We start from the raw sequence: 18,135 nt of genomic DNA, 5'->3' as shown, positions 1-18,135 counted from the left end.
CCAAGGACTTTTCCCCAACAATTCATTAATTTTTTAGCTGTGAGTCACAAGCCAGAACTTAGTAAACTGCATACTTGCCAGATCATTACCTCTGCTTCTAGCTTGAGGTCTCTTTTCTGAATGTAACCCCAGGCCTTTGATTCTTCTCCACATGGCTTTGTCTTGGTTTCTAGCTTGGGTTCAGGAGTAAACCACAAGTAAATAAATAAACAAGTGACCATTGATCCTGGAGAACAGACAGGGAGGTTTAGTTGTGTGCATTGTTAAGTGTCTGCTGCCTTCTACCCGTTCCATCTCCCATAAGCATCTTCAAAATGAAGAAGGAGAAAAGGACCCACTTCACACCGTCTCAAAGTCTGCCCTAAGCAGTTTGCTGCTTCCCATTTTCTTCTCCCAGATGTTTGCCATTTAGTCACCTGGGCCCATCAAGCTGACAGTAGGGAGCAAATACTTTTCTTGGTTTGTCTTTCTGCTTGCACAGTTAGGAAGTGTGTGCTACCCACATTCCATGACAAGGTGTGAAAGGGTGTGTCTGACTCTACCAGGGACAGTGTTCAAAATATGAGTCTTTAAAACAAAACAAAACAAAACAAAAACAAAAACAAAGAGCCTGAAAAGATGTGAAAGAGAATAGGTAGAAACCCATCTTCCTGACTGCTGGAAACCAAACTTGCTTATCAGTCGTCTTAAGCTAGCAGAAAAGCAAATTTTAAACCCCAAGTTGCAAAACAAGATGGAATTAGCTTGACTTTAATGCAGATTTATATTCAGGAGTTATTTCTGGCCAAGCCCTTTGCTCACTGTCTTGTAAGTCATGTTGGAATTACTTGTGGTTACTGCTCCATATGGTTTTGGGGTCAAGCCTATGGAAAGCCATCAATATTTTGGGTTTCATCACTTTTGTTTCTACTTATTTATGGAGGCAAAAAAAAAAAGTGTGACCTTTTTGTAGAATATAGTGAAGTCATTCTCCCACTTGGAAGCAGGCCTCATTCTAGAAGTCTGTTTAGAAGTTGTTTAGGGCTATGAATACATTTTTTCCTTGACTTCTAGTCTGAACCAAAAGGGCATTTGTGCTGACATTTTAGTGTATAGAAGAATCATGTAGTGGTACTTGTTAAAAAAGAATTATTCAACCCCACCCAGAGATGTATGGGCTCAGAAGGTCTGCAGGGGGCCTGTGGATCTACATTGGCAAATGAAATCCCCAGGTGATATGATGCATTGAGAAGCTTGCTATAGAGGCAGTTTAACCCACAATGGACTGAAATACCAGAGATTTTAGATGAAAAATGGTAAAATGAAAGTTCCAAGCTGAGAGACAATATTTAGAATGGATTTATAAAACATATCTAGAATGGTGTACAATGAAAAGCAGATTTATTTAGAGTAGGATAAAGAGGTGCTGATTCATTTATCCTCCCAACAAATACCATTTGAAGTCCTGCTTTGAGACAGGAACTAATTTAGATGGGAGGAGCACAGTGATTTGACCCAGTTCCTCTCAGAGCTTATAGTCATTGAAGGAGGCAGGTGTTAAATCAATGTATCATACTAAATGAATAAATAATCATAAATTGAGGTAAGAGCTCTGAAGAGAAAGTATACCATTCCCAAAAGTGTATTGACTAAGGTTGGAGGTGGGCAGTGGGGGAAAACTTTCCTGAGGAGGATACTTGGGCTGAGATCTAAATGAAGTTGTCTCAGTGATGTGTGATCAGTGGACTGGTTATAGGTGGCTGGGGCGTTCTGAGGGGGCTGTGTACACAAAGGTCTAAAGAGAATGAGGACCTCTCTGGCTGAGAAATGGGAAGAAGGCCAGTGGGGCTGGAATCCAGAAGTTGAAGTGGGGGATGGCAGAAGAGACTGGGGAGGGAGTCAAGGTCCTTGAAGATCCTTGTGTAATGATGCTGATCTTTGGCTTAAAATCATTAAGTGGAGTGACTGTGTGTGTGTGTGTGTGTGTGTGTGTGTGTGTGATCATGGGTAGCAATGTGAGCAGATGGCAGGATGGCCAGAGTGGATATGAAGTTTGAGTGTTTTTGCAGTGCTGTAAATGAGGTTTACTGGCCTTCTGGACTTGGGTAGAAAAGTGGAAAAGGTGTGGAGAAAACAGATTCCAGAGTTGCTTTGGAGGTTGTTGATGGATTGGGTGTGGGGAGAGGGCATCACAGAAGACGTGTAGGGCTTCTGTCTTGTGCATTGGGTAATGGTTATGCCTATAATTAAAATAAAAATAGTGGAGAAGACCAGGTACCGGGGGGAAGATCATGAGCTTGTTCTTAGACGTGTTGAGTTTGAGATATCAAAGCAGAGATATTTAGGCAGGCCAATGGAGAAACACATCCTGAATTCACTGGAGTAGTTTGAACTGAAGGTACAAATTAAGGTCATCAGTGTCCAGATTATTACTGAAGCTTTAAGCATAAGTAATATTGTGGGATGAGAATTTAGATGAAAAGAGAAGAGGTTCTGAGACAAATCACTGGGAAACTTCAATGTTTATGGCAAGTAGAGGATGAGCTTGATAAATCTGCAAAGGAGTGGCCAGAGAGAGGTTAAGAAGCCAAAATAGAACAAAAAATAACCCAGGAGACTCTGGTGTCATGAAAGATGTGGGAAGAAGGAAGAGTTTCAAGAAAGAAGTAGTGGTCATCACTGCTGAATGCTGCTGTGTGGTCCAGGAAGATAAGGAATGACGACAAGATTCCCTGATACATGAAAGTGGATGTGCTTGGTGGATCCCGCGGGAGCCATTTTAGCGGCATTGGTGGGACTCAAAGTCACACTGGTCTGTCTCGGGGAGCGAGTAGAGGTGAGAAAATAGAACAGTTTCAAGGACTCTCAAAAGGTTAATATCATCAGTTTTTGTTTGCTTGTTTGTTGCCCTATTTCACTTGAAAGTGTGTTGTTTTCCTTTGATGTCTCAGTAGTGGTATTTCTATTTTGATCAGCCCACCATTAGACTTGCAAAGAGTATAATTAAAGTTAAAAAAAAAAACTGAAGAAGAATATAAAAACAACTTCCATGAGAGATTGGACAAGAGTTCCAAGAAAAAGAGAAAGATTGAAAGTGGTTCACAAAGATATGTCTACAGACAGAAATAAAAATAAAAATAATAGAACTATGTACAAGAGAACTGTAGGACACTTCTATTATGTGTGAGGCACTTGGTAAAGCACTTTCAATATAATAATTCATTCAGTAATCATAGCCCTCGGAGTTATTCTGTAGATCGGAGGAATTGGGATACAGATAGTTTGAGTGAATTGCCCAAGGTCATCTGGGTAAATGGTAGTTGAGCTGGACCATAAACTCTGATGTCTTGAATCTCCGGTCTTCATAACTAAATGAATGTGAGTTTGGCAAGTAGTAAGTAAGTTCAGAGTGGTACAAAATACAGAAAAAGCAGGGGACCTGACATGGGCTGAATCCCAGTAAAGTGAAGTGAATTGTCACATGGGAAAGATGTGAGCAAATGTCCTAGACTGTGGACTACCAGTCCCTCCTTCTACAGACAGCCTAGCCTTTGCTAGTGATTTTCTTAGAAACATGCCCCACCCCTACTACCCCATCTTTATTTAGGCTTTTAAGGGCAGGGGTTGAAATAGTCACATCTCATAGCGTACTCAGTCTTCTGTGTATGGTAGCCCTATGCTTCTGCTTGAACTTAGCATAGTCTGACTCAGCTTTGAGGAGTTAACCCCAGTGATGGGATGATAGGAAAAAATTCCTCTTGATAACATGTCCCCAAAGTATTTTTTTCTCTTGGCACAATGGCTAGCATTCAATACTAGTAGCTATTATATTTATTATTGTAACCTCCTAACTGAGAAGAGGGAGCACACATAGTTTTGAGGGTGTTCTTTTCGATGGGCAACTTGGCCATATCTGAGGGTTTTTTTTTTTTTTTTTTTTTGGTTTGGGTTTTTGTTTTTTTGGTTTTTTTTTGTTTTTGTTTTTGTTTTTGTTTTTTTTTTGGCTTCTTTGGCACTACACTTTAAGAAGGCCTTAGAGCATGTTTAGGGGAAGGTAAATGAATTCATAGTTTTATCATATGAAAAATGATGGAGGGAATTAAGGATGAAAAAAGAAGAAAATGAACACACTAATGGTAGAAATTTCAAGAAGGTACACTTTGTCTCAATACAAATAAGTAATTTCTAACAGCGCCTTTGAGAGCTGTAACACACTGCCTTAAGGAATAATGGGTTTCTCAACCTTGGATGTGGTCGATGTGGCTAAATATATACTTGATAAGTGACAACTATGTTGTAGACAAATGATTGATTCATAAGCTATAGGGAGTAAGTATACGGAAGATGCCTGTTAGAATGGGCACTCAAATATATCTATTGAGTAGATTAATAAATTAATGGAGCTGGAAGCTATGTCCCAGAGAGTCTATGATCTCATATAATTCTTCACATCTTGGGAAATTACAGTAGAGTTTCAGTAACAAGGGATGGTTTTTGGATCCAGATGGGGCACTGCCTGAAGGGACGGGCACTGCCAGCAGGGACACTGGACTTGGCTTTCGTTGGCATGGTGGCCAGGGAAGGATGAGGTATGATGGTGAGGACAGTGGTTACAGCCAGTTGGTCAGCTTCTGTTTTATCTTGAATCACTCCAAGCTCTTGGTGCATAATTACTATAAATGTCAGGAAAATACATCCCCACCTCCAGGGAGTATCACCATTGATACATTGAAGGACAGGTGGCCGGGAAGCTCAGGCTAACAGCCACCAGGGACCAAAAAAAAAAAAAAAAAAAAAAAAAAAAAATGTACATCCTGGCAAGCAAATGAACATTCATATTAAAACTGAAGTGATTAACCCTGATAATTACCTTGAAAGGATTTTTTCTAAAAATTTTTAATGAAGAAACAAGAATACGAAATACATAGTTGACATCAGCTATCCCACCCGTGACTCTCAGCTAAATGTCTTTCAGCTTTTCTCTGTAGCTCCCTTCTGTTCTAAATGATTCCAGGGCTCTACAGGAATTTATAAATTCTGATGTTGCTGATTAAAAGTAGCTTTACAAAAGCCTTGTTGATAAAAATAAGAGTGGCTACTGAGTAAACAGTTGTCCTGAATTGTCAAAATATGTCAACACAACTTGATATAATAATACGTTTTGAACTGGTGGGTCAACTCTCAATGCATTAAACAGGTTCTTTTTTCTTCCCGTGGATTTTCTTTGACATTAAATTGTCATGGTGACAGAATAGCAGCATTGCCAAATGTAGTTTTCATGGCAGGAAAAAAATATGAGCCACACGCAGTAAAGCAAACCATGGAAACAGTTCAACTCCACACATCCAGAGCTGACATTCAGATAGGACAAGTCTACTTGCAGGGCTATATATTCTTGTGGAGTTGGCTATAATAAAATGTGTCTCTTTTTTTTTCCTTCAAGAGCAAAAGAAAGGAGATAAAGAATTAAGTAAAAAAACCCCAAACAAACAAACAAACAAAAACCTCATTGTGGTTTATAATTCTGGAAAGAAAATAAGAACAGCTCTCAAAAGCAGTGCAAAAATGAAATTAAGTAGAAATTATGATAAAGATCTCCTTTGCTGCTTGTAGAATTTGCCCTGGGACCTCAGGTAACCTTTACAAATTTGAGTCTGTCTCATTGTTCCATTCTGACCCACTGTTCAGGAGCAGGAGTTTTCTGGAAGGAGTTGCTTTCCTACTTCATCATCAACCCTGCCACCTGCTACTAGGGTTATTCCTGGCTCCCTACATTTGCTTTTTCAGAAAGGAAAAATGAGGCAAGAAGGTTAGAACTGGAAAAACTTGTAAGATCACATAGCCTGACTTCTTCATTTTATCCACGAGAAAAGAATGATGCTTCTAGAAGTTCGGTGGTTATCCCTGCCCACACAGGAAGCTAGTGGCATTACTGTGGGTAAACAGCTAACACTTGTTGCAACAAGGTCGTATTTTTATGTACTTTAAAAAACGTTAGGTAATTTAAACCTCCCAACAATCTTATGAAGTAGATACTAGGATCTTGATTCTTTTACAAATAAGAATTTGTGTTTCTTGCTTTTGGTAAAAGCCAGGAAGTAGCCAAGCAAAGACTCAAATGGGCAACTATGATGGAAAAAGTCATGATTTTGTTGTTGTTGTTGTTTTTAAGATTTTTATTTATTCATTTGACAGAGAGAGTCACAGCTATAAAGGAGCACAATCGGGGAGAAGCAGAGGGAGAAGCAGGCTTCCTGCTGAACAGGGAGCCCAATGTGGGGCTCTATCCCAGGACCCTGGGATCATGACCCAAGCTGAAGGCAGGCGCTTAACGACTGAGTCACCCTGATGCCTAGTCACAGGGTTTTTTGAGGAAGATAAATTTATGCTGCAATTCTTGCATTGGCACTTAACAGCTTTAAGATGTCAGGAAGTTTACTATAGCTCTCAAGCCTGAGTTCCCTCGTCTGTAAAAGAGGGTCATGTGGGATAGTTTTAAAAAGATAGAATGAAAAAAAAAAAAGATAGAATGAAATTATATATGTCTTAGCATAGTGCCTGGCACTTAGGAAAGGCTAGGTTAACAGTAGCTATCATTTTTATTATCATCACTTTATTTATTTATTTTTTCTATTTCATTCATTCACCCTTGTTCATACATATAGTCCTGGTTTATTTTTTTCCAGCTTTATTAAGATATAATTGATATACAACATTGTATAAGTTTAGGGTATAAAATGTGATGATTTGATACACATATATATTTCAAAATAATTACCATAATAAGGCTAGTTAATACAAAAATCACCTTACATAACTACCATTTTATTGTTCCTATTATGCTACTCTTGTAGCAACTTTCAAGTATATAATGGAGTGCTGTTAACTATAGTCACCATGCTGAAAATTGAATCCCCAAAACTTATTCATCTCATAACTGGGAGTTTGTACTCTTTGATCAACATCACCCATTTCTACCACCCCTTAGCTCCTGACAACCCTCATTCTACTCTCTATTTCTTTTTAAATTCAGATTTTTTTTTAGGTTCAACACATAACTGAAATCATATTTCACTTAGAAGAATTCCCTCAAGGTCCATCCATTTTATTATTTTTTAAAAAAGATTTATTTATTTATTTATTTTTAGAGACAAGCAGGTGGAGGGGCAGAGGGTGAGAGAGAAATCCAAGCAGTTTCCATGCTGAGTACTGAACTCGATGCTGGGCTCGATCCCACACCCCTGAGATGATGACCTGCCCTGAAATTAAGAGTGAGATGCCTAACCAACTGAGCCACCCAGGTGCCCCTCATCATTTTATTATTTTTATATCTCAGTCCTCTGGAGTCTATCTAGCGATTTCCACTAACCCATTTATCTTATTGTCCAATATCATCCAAACACCTATACAAATACAATGCTTATGAAGTCTTGAACCCTATTTTTCAGTCTTAGAGTTGCATTAGAGTAAAAGTATATAGCCTCTTCAATAAAAGTAATTAAAACAAATTTTAGTTGTATTTTTTTGTTCTTGGTTTTTGAGCATCATTAAGGGTATATGTAGTTTCCAGATTTCTTACACTCATTTTATTCTTCTTATTCTCTACTCATACCTGAAAGCAGTTCCTCTTAGTGACTATCTCCCCAATGTCCCTTCCTCCACGTTCCCTATCTGTAAACACACAATTACATTATTAGGCAAGGCCACCTTAGATAAAAATGTAAATATATGATCATCAAATTTCAGAGTCTACAGTTTCCTTAAAAATGATGTCATCTGGTCATACTTGGGGGAAGATGTGAGTTGAGATATGTGGATGGGGATTCATGATTTTAAGTTCTGCCCAAACCACCAATGTCATCCCAGCTCAGCAGTGTGATTTATTCCACATGCAGATTTTTTACTTTTTCTGAGTGGCCAGAAATTATGTCTCTGCCAGTCCCATCAACAACTGTCTACATTTAGAAATGTTAGCCCAGTTATTAATCTACAGGAAATAATAATAAGAGTGTTCATTCATCTGGATGTGGAGTTCTATATTATAAAAAAATTCCCAGGTAAGGTGGATTAAAAGCAGCACATTTTTCTAGTATCAATTGTCCTAAAACTCAAGTGACATCCTATTCCTATAGATTCTGAATCTCATTAATGTTGTAACTGTGCCCAAAGTTATTCCAAAATATATAACGTAGGCTCTGTTATGGGAGCTCTTTGCTAAGGTTTTGGAAGATACTGGTTTAGAGCTTGGAAGTGGAGGTAGAAGATGTGTGTGGGGGGCATGGGAGGGGAAGAGGAATGATGCTGAAAAACACCTGGAAAGTGACTTCAGATTTTAAATTTCATGAGGTCAGGGATACTTTATCATGCAGAATTGTTCCACATTTTCTTTCAACTCTATAACTGGATGATGTTGATGATTAATTCTTTTATGCTTCTTCTTATATCGAAAAGAGTTGATTAGTGGAGCCAAGCCCTCTTTATCCCTGATTTCAATAGAGAAGACCACCATAATATGGAATCAATAGTACATAATGGTATATCTTCTAAGATATAAGAACTCAAATTTATTTATTCATTCATCTATCCATTTATTCAACAACTATTTGTGGAGGACACAATATGATCCACCAAGAACTGACCAGGTTCTAAAGGACTGACTGCCACAAACCAAGCAAGATAATGCTCATTCATTTTAAAAGAGGACTAGTCATTTCTAATAATCAGAATGCTTGAGCATGCCTGCCCTGAGACAACCCAAATTTGTCAGAAGATTGCTTGGACAATGTGGAATCAGAACAATGATGTCATCTGCCTTTGTTTGTTTTAACAGACTATGGAATAGTCTGAAATACATACCTTTACCATAGCAGCAATGATTACATTCAATTAATATCCATTCTATGAAACTTATCAAATAAGTGTTATAAGCCCGACACTGTATGAGGTACTGAAAAAAATAGTCTAGCATTTATGGAGCACTTACTGTATACCACTCAATTTTACAGATCCAGCAAATTATATATAGAGGAGTTATGTGAGCCACCCAAGATGACACCATGTTCCTTATCTGTTCCTTCCACAGTTTGGTGGTATCAGATAGCCTTCCTCTCTTTGGTGCCTCTCCTTACCTACTGGCATCAGTCCTGATACCAGTGAATGGCCATTTAGTGACCTAACACTTAACATCATAGGGCTTTTATGCTGTCATTTCCCCAAGATTAAAGACTTGAAACTGGGGCGCCTGGTTGGCTCAGTGGGTTAAAGCCTCTGCCTTCGGCTCCGGTCATGATCCCAGGGTCCTAGGATTGAGCCCTACATCAGGCTCTCTGCTCAGCGAGGAGCCTGCTTCCTCCCCTCTCTCTCTCTCTGCCTGCCTCTCTGCCTATTTGTGATCTCTTTCTGTCAAATAAATAAATAAAATCTTTAAAGACTTGGAACTAAAGACAAAGAGAGCTGGCTTTAGTATAAAAGAAGGCTGATATTATAGATTGAGCACCAGTAGGTCTTGGTGTTTATGTTTTGTTTCAGTGAGTTTGCAGTGAACTAGCAAGCCATTCCTCTGTCTTCCTCTTTCCCCCACCTCTCTCCTTTTCTTTCCTCTCTTTCTCCAGAAGATGGTATTTGCAAGACAGTTGGGAAAGATTACACTTAGATATATGGCCTGGGAAAGGAAGGTTTTCCTCTGTGTTGGGCCTTAACGTAAAGAGAAGATCATGATCTCCATAGCAAGCTTCTCTTTAAAATGCTAGGTGACTGACCATGTTCTACAGGCAGAGCTAGAGAGTTTTGGGAAGTGAGCCAGGTGGCAACAGGTCTGGGGAGGGAAGCATCACAGGCTAAGTAGATGTGAGACTGGACTTTCTTAAGGAGCAGGAAGCACTGGCCCACGGGTAAGACATACAGATCCTATTGACCTGGGCAAATAAAAGCACAAGATTGACTGACATGGAAGACTTAAGAAGGTGAGAACATAGAATATCAAATATAAGGTAGAAAAAGTATAAATACAACCAGATTAAAACAATTAGTCCATGCCACTCTTAAAGATTCTTTTTTAAAGATTTTTTAAAAATTTATTTGACAGAGATCACAAGTCAGCAGAGAGGCAGACAGAGTTGGGGGGAAGCAGACTCCCCACTGAGCAGACAGCCTGATGCGGGACTCAATCCCAGGACCCTGAGATCATGACCTGAGCTGAAGGCAGAGGCTTTAACCCACTGAGCCACCCAGGTGCCCCAGGACATGCCACTCTTGATCTTGGGGTTGTGAATTTGAGCCCCACATTGGGGGTAGAGATTACTTGGGTATTATGGAGGGCATTTATTGAATGGAGTACTGGGTGTGGTACATAAACAATGAACTTTGGAACACTAAAAAAAATTTTTTTTAAAGAAAATATGAAATAAAAACATTATGAAATACCAAAAAAATCACTTAACATTTATACATGAGGATGTTTTACAGTTAAGAATAATGTAAAACATATTCATTGTCTTGTTAATGGAGACACAAAATATTGGTAAGAAGAAAGCTGAAAAATAGTATAGTGTGTATGACTGCAAGATATATGAAAAATGTGTGTATGGAGCAGGCTGGTTGTAACATGTTATTAGTAATTTTCATTAGGTGATGATATTGTGGATGACTTTTAATTTCTTCACACATATTGGAATCTTCTGTAATACATTTATTTATATTTTTAGAAATGTTTTTATTTTTTCAAAAGATTTATTTATTCATTTATTTGTCAGAGATAGAGAGAATGAGAGAGGGAACACAAGTGGGGGGGTGAGAGAGGAAGAAGCAGACTTCCCGCTGAGCAGGGAGCCTGATGTGGGGCTCGATCCCAGGACCCCGGGTTCAAGACCTGAGCGGAAGGCAGACACTTAATGACTGAGCCACCCAGGCACCCCTATTTATTTATTAATTTTTTAAAGCTTTATTTATTTTAGAGAGAGAGAGGGCAAGTAAAGAGGGGGTAGAGGGAGAGGGAAAGAGAGAGAAGCAGACTCCAGACTGAGCATGGAGCCCCGCATGAGGATTGATCTCACAACCCTGAAATCCTGACCTGAGCCAAAATCAAGAGTTAAATGCTTAACCGACTAAGTCACTCAGATGCCCCTTTATTTTAAACAGTGGGACCCCAAAAATAAGAATTTTGTCAGTGATTCTATACTAAAAGCAGGAAGCAGTTTATAGCTGTTAAAATTTGGCCACTAAAGATGTGGGTTATTTTGGTCTCATGATAGATGTTTATAGAACAGGATGTCCCAGCCTCTTGTAAGTCAGACCAGCTGAATTTGTACTTTGCACACTCTAGTCTGCTGTGAGCATGAAGAAAATCAAAGCTGAAAAGGAATTTAATTTATCATGACGGTGAAGAATTGCGGTGTATCTGGAAGATGTATGTTGTGAGAGATTCTAGTCTCTAGACAGCGGGGAAGCCAGACAAAATGCCAAGAAGTTGTTGACAACCCACACTGGTCCCTTGCCTACTCTACCTCTTCCCTAGCTCTGGCAGACTGGAGGATTTAAATTCCTTTTCAACTTCTCCCACGCCTTGCACTACTCCTGATCCCTTGTCCCATCAGCCAAAGCAGAGCATTTTGACTGGGATTCTTTGAGAGTCACTAACATGAAAAAACACTGATTTTAATTACTCTTTTCCAAGGGTCACCATTGACCCTTGCCCATCCCTCTGTCATCACAGAGCCTCCCCTCAGTTCTGACCACTTTGAATTCTGTCTACACACTTTTGCTAGGGCTCACTCACTTTTGTCAGGTTCTCCTTGGAGTGCACATTCCCTCAGTTTCCTCACTGTACCAGTTCAAACCATGCAACCATTACTGCCTCTCCCTTTATCCTTTGCTTCCTTGCCTCAACCCTGCTTCCCACTTCCCACCCCCCATCCTCCACTCTTGTGCCAAAGTTTTCTTTTAAAAACAACTGTTCATGTCACTCTTCTCCCCAATATCTAATACATTATGGTCCTCTGTGGGATAATCCAAGTTCCTGTGCATGACCTCAAGTTATATTCCCAATTTCTTTACCCATGCCACCCCTTCCTCAGAGACTAGCTCCTGTAACCTCTATCAGCCCTAGTAGACATGTCTGGTCCAGAAGAAACGTATCCTCTTTCCCTATGCCTTTGCTAATGCTGTTCCCTTTGCCTGGACTAACCTCCTGTCTTTCTTAGCCTAAAAAAAGCTTCTGATCTTTAAAGCCTTAGCTCAGTTGTTACTTCCTCCTGGAAATCATAAATATACTACCAAATTTATAGTTGCTCAAGTATGTATATTTGCTCTGAGAGCACTTTGTTCCTAGGTATGGTGTGGCTTTTACCATTATTGTATAAGAATTCAGGGGTCCTTATGTGTAAAACAGAGGTAATGGCAGTATTTTCCTCAAAGGGCTGTTGGAAGGGCTAAGGGAATATAATTATCACAGTCCCTGTTCCACAGGTTCATGTAAGCTAAAGAAATAGCTGCACAGTTAGCAGAAGGCAAGCGAAGAGGCCATGAGGCAGTAGGTCCTTGAGAAGTTACCAGCAAGCAAAAGCCATACTTAGACAGAATCCAAAGGATAAATGCAGTAAATTGTGAGATGATTTACTGCTGGGAGCAGGAATAGTAAGCAGATGTGGAGGAATCCGGGACCCTAAGAGCAACTGCTTTGTTACCTCTGCTCTGATAGATCCTGAACCCTGTCCTTTTCCCAACCTACTTTCCTGGTCCCATCGAGGACCAGCTACATAATTTGCATGACCCAGTGAAAAGTGAACATGTGAGATTCCTTGTTCAAAAATTATGAAGGATTTCAAGACAGCAGCTTTATTATATTAAACCAAATGAGTGTCTGTTAGTAGTTTGATGAGAATATTCCTTCTTTAAATCTTATTCCCCAGGATGCCTGGGGGGCTCGGTCAGTTAAGCATCTGCCTTCAGCTCAGGTCATGATCTCAGGGACCTGGATGGATCCTTGCATCAGGCTCCCTGCTCAGTGGGGAGCCTGCTTGTGCCTCTGCCTACTGCTCGCCCTGTTTGTGCTCTCTCTGTCAAATAAATAAAATGTTTAAAAAAAAATCTCATTCCCCTTCATTTGTAACTAATCTGGCTTTGAAGTGGGGACAACATGTGGTTTCTTTGTAACTCTCATGGTATTTTATTTGTAACCTTGAGGCACTTAGCACTTTCTATCTTGCTATGATGGATATCGACAGCCCTATCTTCCCTCCTGGCCAGTGAGTTGGGTTTTTTTTTTGTTTGTTTGTTTTTGTTTTTATTTTTTGGAGGGTTTTTTGAGGGTGAGTTATTTTAAAAGTCGGTCTATATCTGATTTATCTTTGTCGCCTCCAGCCTGCTTATATCCAGCACACTTGGTTGTATTTAACTAGTAAAGGAATTTAACTAGTAAACTCTCCTGTTTCAGAGCAGGTTACCAAGAATAATTAGTTACATAATCAAGGACAAGACTGAGTTATCTTAGGATAATTCCTTCACAAAATATGCCCCTGGTGTTAGAATTATCACAGTCAGGCGTGTCCCTCCAATAAGGGAGAAATAGCAGTCCTTGTGATCACAGAATCCTCACTCATAGACATGAATTTCTATAATCATAAAAAGAAATTTTTTGAACCCTTGAGTTGGTAATAGGTTTTATCACGTTTCTTAAACACTTCACTTTGTGCCAGGAACCATACTGAATATTTTATGTACATCAGCTTCCTTAACTTGATTCTCACTGTGAACGGAGGAAAGGAGGCACCATTGTGCCCATTGGGCAATAGAAATAACCATCGCTTAGAGCGCATTGGCCAGGGTGATTAAAACAGCAGATGGCACAGCCATGAGCATTTGTCCACACATCTAGTGTCTATTGTTTATTGTTTCATCAAATTTTGCTGAACCTCTGAGAGTGGCCCTAGACAAAACAGTATCTACTCTCCTCTTTCCCTCATCTGAGACCTTTGTCCTAGCCTTTTAGGGACTGACACATCCCCCACAGGTAGCCATTGCCAACATGCAATCCCATCACTCCTGTTATTCAAAGGAAAAAACAAAATAAAACAAAACAAACTCTGTGCTAAACTCAGTAGAGATTCCTAGTATTTGCCTTAAAAAGAAAACATCCAGAATACGCATTTAATCAGAAGCACAGTGCTCTGAAACCTTTCCTATGCGGTAACCCTAAAGGCAAAGGAAGGTGGTCAGTCACTACAAACAGAAATTTTCCTCAAGTCTTACATATTATTTATAAAATCTATGATAATCTTGTGTTCTCCATATCATATTTACTTTGGTATTAAATTAAATTTACTTTCATTCAACTTGATTAGAGTACAAATCTTATTAAATTATTTAACTCTACATCCCTACCCACCCCAAATCTTTCAGTAAAGATGGAGCTCTTAGAACACCAGCCATTTGTCCTATGGTTCTTATATCCGCTGGCTTACCACTGAATCCTGTACTCTTGTTAATTGAAAAGTAATAAATTAATACACTGTGAAAGGCAGAATTAGGGACCAGAGAGGAAGTGAGTGATGGCGGGAAAAGAAGTTTTCCCTGTGGGTCACAATTCACACTCTGATGGCCTACTTTCCTGGAGATGCCTCTCCAGGTGTCAGAATAGCGCACCGAGAAGCAAGAGCAAGGTAGATACCAGTCCTACTGTCTGGGCTGTTGGGTACACACCTGGCATTTGGGTTGGGATTGAGCTGTCTTGCTTAAAAAGACACTGACAGCTGGAAGATGTCTAAAGGGAGACTCAAAACCATTGCAAACAGTATTAGCCAACACTACTGAAGCACTAAAAATAATCTAGACATTTGGTAATTTAAAACATATATATATTTACATATAAATATAATTTTATATAGCTATAACCTCATTGAATATGTACAGCAGCCTTTTTGAGGTATTATCTAAGTTTTACAGATGAGAAAATTGCAGCTCAAAGAGACTGAATAGCTTGCCCAACGTCCCATACTAATGGCTGGTAGATGATGTGAAAACATTGTTAGTTGCCTTCTCCATGATCATTCCCTCTTTTCTTGCTAACAGAGCCTGATTGGGTTCATCCTCCCCTAAGAGTCCATGTCTTTCTAAAAAGGCTGAGTCCCTCTCCAGGGCCATTGGGAGTAAAGGGAATGATGAGCCTTAATCAGTTTAAGCCAGTCATGAGCATCTCATCATCTTTACCAAACGATTGGTATAGGCACTGGCAAAGAGATGTGAGAAGTCAGAGGACTAAGTTTGAAGAAGTTTCCCCTTGCTCTTTTTATTTTTTTAAAAGATTATTTATTTATTTAGAGACTGTGAGTTGGGGGAGGAGCAGAATGAAAGGGAGAGAGAAACTCAAGCGGACTCCGCACTGAACCTGGGAGCCCCCCATGGGGCTGGATCCCATGATCCTAAGACCATGACCTGAGCCAAAACCAAGAGTCTGCCACTTAACCAACTGAACCACCCAGGCACCCCTTCTCTTGCTCTTAAAGTGGCAAAAAGGGATTTTTTTTTTAATGCTTCTGGATGTTGTCACCTTTACGTGGCACCGAGACCCGTGGTGGTTATTGTAAAGGATACAGATGACGTTAATTGCTCTCAGAGGCTTTATCATTTAATCTCCATCAGCAGATGGAGTGATAGCTGATTCCTCTAATCCAGTCAGGGATTAGGCAGAGCTAAGACTGGCTGCGGTTTCTCAAACGTCCTGTCTACCTCTAATTTTCTTCTGTACCTAAAGGATAGTTTTTAAGATCTAACTGAGAGGCTAGTATGTTCACTGGGGTACCTTCCCCAGGTGGTCTTGAACTTGAATCTTCATGTACATTGCAGGGGCACTGCCAAAAACTCCCCTCAGCTTTTCAGCAGATTTCTTCATGGGTGTTAACCTAATAATGCCCTTGACAGCTCCAGAATTTGACAAATGTCTTAGGGAGAAAATAGCCGATGAATTACACTTAGTTCTCTGCCCTACTGTTACTACCTGGCTATCAGCCCTTCAAATCTTTGGTTTTGTCTTTCCCCGAGACCACTAAAGGTCTCTGGTTTCTCCATCCTCCAGCAGCAATCCTGTGCTTAGGCTAAGTCCAGGTGCATCGCCTCTTGCCCTGAGCCCGGATTTGGCAAACATCTCCCAGAACAAAAGAAGCTGCAGAAGTCAGCACATCTCTCTGCAGTTCTCCTTGCTCTAGAATCCTGTGCCCTCAAATTCTGGTTGTATCAGCAACTCTTTGATGCCTTTACACATTAGAGGATTTTTGAAGTCAACTCCGTTTGGTTTTTCTCACAGGGACCACTGGCAGCTGCAAGCTTGGCCATGCCTTACGTGTTTTTAAAAAGTAGATGATATAAACATGACAATCTTATAAATTTTTAAAATTATAGATGTTTTCAGTTGCACAGAAAGAATAGTTGAAAGAGTAGTAAGTCATATATCTATCATTCACATTGAAAAAACGTTGCCATTTTGCTCTGTTTGCTCTGTCATCTATCAAACTATTACTGAACCATTTTAAAGTATGTTTCTTTTAATCTAGACTCTTTTATTCATGACATTGACAATGTGAAGATGCTAGACCAGTATATTCAGGGTAAATACTTTTGGTAAGGACATACATAGATGATCTGCATAGTTCATACTATACCATTTCAAGACCACATGACCTCTCACAGCTTCACCATTAGTGTAGGTGAAAAAAAAAAAGATTAGGAAATAACTTATGGGAATGTCTTGATTTCATCATATAAGACAAGCACAAAAGGATCACCCATGCCTCTGAGAACACTGAACTATGTACCCTTGCAAAAAGCTTTGGCTCCGTCATCACAAGCAATCTTCCTCCAGCAGTCAAGTGTGCCTCATATATGATGTCACTTCCTTTGCACCCTGACTGCACCATCACATGGCCACAAACAGCGTCAAATGGAGAGGAAGTCAATCCAGCAACCTCTGCAATGGATGGTGCAATCATGCCGCTGAGGACGATGGGAGTATCCTTGGGATCTGGAAGCATTCCCTTTGCAGTGTCATAGATCTGGAAGTAGGCAGCTTGGTAGCTGAGGGATTAGGCAACCTAAACTTGGTTTAGGTCTTTAATTCCACCAGATTTGCAGACTTGTAGTAACAGAGGCCTCTGAATTCCCTTTTAGCCCCAGCTTTGCCCACATCCACTGCTAGCCTGGTCAGGCAAAATCAAGAGGATACGCAAAACACAAAGATGTGGCCCCACTTGATGCCAGATTCCCTGCAAAGTAGTGCCAAAACTGGGTTCTATTGTCCACATCACCCAGGAAAATCCACTTGTACTTATCTTTGAAGGCAACATTGAGAGCCTGAGCATGGAAGTATCCATTGACATTGGCCAGGTTACCAGGCAAAAGAGGCAGGACTCATTGCTCCTTGGGGATACAGATCATGCAGTCTATCATGTCCTTGTATTGCTTATCTGTGGTGATTTGCTTGCTGGCATGCTACAGCAACAGCTTACCCACTGAGTGAGTGCTACCATGGTCTTGGAGATGGCTGAGCCACTCCACTCACCAGGAAGTCATTGGTGAAGGACACAGCAGTATCTGTCATGTTGTAAGGAAAGAGGAGACAGGTAACTATGGGACTGCAGTAGGAACTGGCTGCAACTCCAGGGCTCTGGTTTTGTTTTGTTTTGTTTTGTTTTTTAAATATAAGTGCAGACTTGTGGACTTTTATGGATTCAATGTGTTCAGTGAATTACAGTCCCTATTCTTCTTGATGTCTCAAGTAGACCAAATATTATCAGTGCTAGCTCCTCTCCATTGCCTTGTATGTCATATTTGACCACTTCTGTGTTTTCTGCACAAGAAGATGCTCTACTCTCACCTTGTACTTAAGCCATTTCTCAAGGAAGTCCTAGTTCATTTAACTGGGGAATAGTTTATGGAAATCAAAATAATCAGACTAGTGATGCTCAGACTTTAAGGATGATACTCCATCAAGGATAATGACAGGGATCTATATACACACCTTTAAAAAAATCATGAATTTTCAGTGATATTTCAAATTAATGTTTATTACAATTTTTCTTCTTTGTTGTTCTATTCATGTCTCTTATTGTTTCCACTGAAAATCTGGGTCCCTAGTAATCTATTTCCTAATTTTCTCTGTCCTACAGATAC

At 39.9% G+C, this 18,135-nt stretch overlaps 1 pseudogene; it reads right to left on the bottom strand.

The window, feature by feature from the left end:
* Nucleotides 1–16,701: 16,701 nt before the first annotated feature.
* On the bottom strand, nucleotides 16,702–17,563 carry LOC116876843 (annotated as a pseudogene).
* Between the last annotated feature and the right edge of the window lie 572 nt (nucleotides 17,564–18,135).

This window comes from Lontra canadensis, unplaced genomic scaffold (genome assembly GCF_010015895.1).
Source record: "Lontra canadensis isolate GAN:19392208 unplaced genomic scaffold, GSC_riverotter_1.0 scaffold48, whole genome shotgun sequence".
Classification (NCBI taxonomy): Eukaryota; Metazoa; Chordata; class Mammalia; order Carnivora; family Mustelidae; genus Lontra; species Lontra canadensis.
This window is presented reverse-complemented; position numbering and strand designations above follow the sequence as displayed.